The 3,984-nt window shown below is 40.2% G+C and overlaps 1 non-coding gene across 1 annotated transcript; it reads right to left on the bottom strand.

Moving 5' to 3' along the window:
* Positions 1-1,436: 1,436 nt before the first annotated feature.
* On the bottom strand, positions 1,437-1,543 carry LOC142178634 (small nucleolar RNA R71). Its single transcript, XR_012706905.1, has one exon. It is a non-coding gene; the product is annotated as a small nucleolar RNA R71 (small nucleolar RNA).
* Between the last annotated feature and the right edge of the window lie 2,441 nt (positions 1,544-3,984).

Here is a 3,984-nt window from a genome sequence, read left to right as displayed (position 1 = left end):
TTAATCTAAGGTTTGATGTAACCCGTTGGAGGATGATTTTCTACTACATTTAAAATAGATTTGCCTTTGATTTTCTCTACTTGTTCAACTATATTTTCATTGTTGTTAATTGAAGATCTCTCAATTAACTGTGCATATTTAGTGTGTATATTGCTCGAGAGAGAGAGTACATATTTAGGTAGTTGTTGAACAACACCACTTCTAACGTAGTTGAGAGATCGATACGGAGGGTTTAAAGGCGGGATTAGAGATAATGAAGTCTTGGTGCGATTGTCGTGAGCGGTAAATTAGTGCCAGCTAGCGTAGTTCGAGAGAATACGTCTAGTAAATTATAGTAGTTGCTCGAGAGAGAGCTACGATACTTAAAGTACTCACGATCGGTAGAGAATATTTAGGCGAATTTATAGGAAATGTAGCAGGGAAGATTCCGACAATAGGGGAAATCATAACCTTAGATTTTTCCAAATCTTATTTGCACTATTTGCTTTGTTAGTTATAAATTACTGCATTTTTACTTACTTTGATCTTAGTTAGTAAACTCTCAAATTGTTATATAATATTTCTGAAGGATGATTACTTGAATTCATATAAAACTATTGGTTGTAATTAACACGTTATTTCCCTGTGGGATTCGACTCCGGACTGGTAAACCGGATTATATTTGCAACGACCGCTTAGTCCTCTTAGGAGGCATAGTTGGGCGTGATCAAATTTTGGCGTCGTTGCCATGGAAAGCAATAGTGTTACTAATTGCAGCTACAAGAATTGTTAGGATTCTTAGTTTAGTCAATTTTCTCCATTTTTATTCATTACATTGAAATTCTAACATTTGTGGTCTTGTGTGTTATAAGCGTATGCCTAGAAACTCTTCAAGACCTAGTGAATTGTTTTAAGCATTATCGGATCCTGAGAAAATTTCAAGGAATTAAATTGTGCAAACAAAAATGACAAACAACAACATCATCCAAGAGAACAAATTGAACCGGACATGGGTGACACTTTGGATAATCAAAACAATCGAAACAATATGAATGACCCGAACAATCAGGGTGTGGAACCTCTTGTGCCAGAAGCAGCTTTGTATGATTGGGCACAACCCACCGCTGAAAATTTGGCAACTACAATTGCAGTCCCTCAGATACAAGCGGAGTCATTTCAAATCACAAACAATATGCTACATCTACTGTAGAACAAAGGACTGTTCTCCGGGTCTTATATTGAAGATCCACAGCAGCATCTGAAAAATTTTCTGTCGATTTGTGTCACGCAAAGGCAACCAAATGTGACACGGAAGCAATAAGATTGTTGTTGTTTCCATTCTCAGTGACAGGAGAAGCCAAAAATGGCTTAATTCGCTCCCCATAAATTCCATCACAACTTGGGAGGAATTAGTCAAGCAGTTTTTGAATAAGTTCTACCCACCCAATAAGACTGCCAAGCAGGTTGATGAGATATTGAGCTTCAGGCAGAAACCAGCTGAAACATTACAAGAAATGTGGGAGAGATTCAAAGGTATGCTTGTTAAGTGTCCACATCATGGCATTCCAGATCAGATGTTGGGACAACGACTTTACATGGGATTGACGAACAACTTGAAGGACAATGTTGATGCTTCAGCAGGTGGAGCATTTTTAAGCAACTCATTTAGAGAGTGTAAGGTCTTGCTAGATAAAATGGCTCAAAACTCAGGATGGATGACAAGAGACTTCACAATCACCCCTATAGTTCACTCAATAGCATTGGACCCGAACAATTCCATAGCCGAAAATATGGCCACTCTGATGACGCAAATAAGTATCCTCACCAAGAAGATTAATGAATTAGGCCAGAAGCAGGTACACATAATTGACACGACTAATGGGGGATTATGTACACCATGCATTAACCAACCATACGTGTGTTCGTGGAGTGGTGAAAGTGACAACCAGAACTATCAAGAGAACATGAACTATGTGAGCAACTATGGAGGCCATAGACAAGGTGGTCAGAATTGGGGGCAGTAAAATCAGCAGTATAGACCAGCATAACAACAGTACAATAACACCAACAATCCTAGAGCTATGTGACCACAGGGTCAAGTAGTACCTTACCAAAGGCAACAAGGATACAACCAGCAAAATCAACAGCTAACTTATCAACAACCTCAACAACAACAGATAGTGGGGCAGGATGATTGGTTATCTAAAATTAAAGGAATGTTGCAACAACTCATTGGGGCCAGCGGAAAAATGGAAGAAAAGGTCCACCAAATGCAAGAAAAGGTAGTGACACACGACTTGGCTATCAAGGGCATTGAGATTCAACTAGGGCGATTATCCATGGTCCTTAACAATCATCCTCAAGGGACATTACCTGCGGACACACATGTCAATCCAAAAGAGCAGGGCCCAAAGCCTCTTATGGCGGTGAGCTTGAGAAATGGTAGAGATCTTGATTTAGAGCAAGAAATTGCTTGTGAGAGCCAGTTAACTGAAACACTTGTGTCAGTGCCAATTGAGTTAGATGAGTCAACTGGGCTAACAGAAGTAAGAGTGCAACCAGCCCAAGAGGAAATAAACAAGGAAAAAGAGATTGCGGAGGAGAATGAGAAAGTGCAAGAGAAGGTTTTAGAAAAGGTTCCTGAGCAGGATCTAACTCAAGCTATAGGAAAGAAGCGACCTCCAGCACCCTTCCCGCAGAGGTTGGCCAAATATCAAAAGGATGAGCAGTATAAAAAATTCATAGAAATGCTGAAGCAAATTCAGGTAAACATTCCTCTAATCGATGCTTTGAGGGAGATGCCCGGTTATGCAAAAATGATGAAATACTTGATGTCTCGTAAGTTCTACTTCCAAGACTTGGCAACTGTCACATTGACACAGACTTGTAGTGCTGTTGTGTCAAGACCTATAGCTGAGAAGTTATCCGACCATGGAAGCTTCACAATTCCATGCACCATAGGTAGCTGTGCATTTGACAAAGCATTGTGTGATTTGGGAGAAAGTATAAATCTGATGCCATTGTCTATCTATAAAAAGTTAGGCATTGGAAGAGCAAGTCCCACATCCATGTTATTGCAACTAGCTAACCGAACGGTGAAAAGGCCATCGGGTATACTTGACGATGTACTTGTGCAAGTTGGAAAATTCGTGTTTCCAGCAGATTTTGTCATTCTGGACTACAAGGTTGATGAGGAGATTCCCATAATTTTGGGAAGGACGTTCTTGGCCACAGGGAGAGCTCTGATTGATTGTGAAATGGGAGAGCTGAGGATGAGGCTGAATAATGAAGAAATGACATTTAATGTGCAAAAGTCTATGCGGCGACCCAGTGAGTTTGCAAATTGCTCTTTGTTAGACCTATTGGATGTAATCATGGAGGAATATGATGAGGCATTTAATGCAAAAGACCCTCAAATAGCCTGCCTTATGAACTTAGAAGAAGTAAAATGTTGAGGGTACTGGAAAAGAGAGCTCGAATTCGAGCCTTTACACTCTGAAGAAAGAAAGAACCCTCCAGCCAAGCCATCGATCGAAGCACCACCACAATTGGAGTTGAAACCGCTACCATCTCACCTCAGGTATACTTTCTTGGGACCTAATTTGACTTTACCTATTATTATCTCATCTGGTTTGTTAGATGTGCAGGTAGAACAACTTTTACAGGTGTTGAAAGAGTGCAAGCAGGCAATTGGTTGGACCATTGCAGACATTAAAGGTATCAACCCAGCCTTCTGTATGCATAAAATTCTATTGGAAGATGGGCACAAACCTTTCAGAGAACATCAAAGAAGGTTGAACCCTAACATGAAGGAAGTAGTAAAGAAGGAAGTGATTAAGTGGTTAGATGTGGGAATTATTTTTCCCATCTCAGATAGCAATTGGGTTAGCCCAGTTCAGTGTGTGCCAAATAAAGGTGGGATGACTGTTGTACAAAATGAGAATAATGAATTAATCTCCACAAGAATAGTCATGGGATGGCGAATTTGCATGGACTTCAGAAGAT

This window comes from Nicotiana tabacum, chromosome 24, assembly GCF_000715075.1.
Source record: "Nicotiana tabacum cultivar K326 chromosome 24, ASM71507v2, whole genome shotgun sequence".
In the NCBI taxonomy this organism is placed as follows: domain Eukaryota; kingdom Viridiplantae; phylum Streptophyta; class Magnoliopsida; order Solanales; family Solanaceae; genus Nicotiana; species Nicotiana tabacum.
This window is presented reverse-complemented; position numbering and strand designations above follow the sequence as displayed.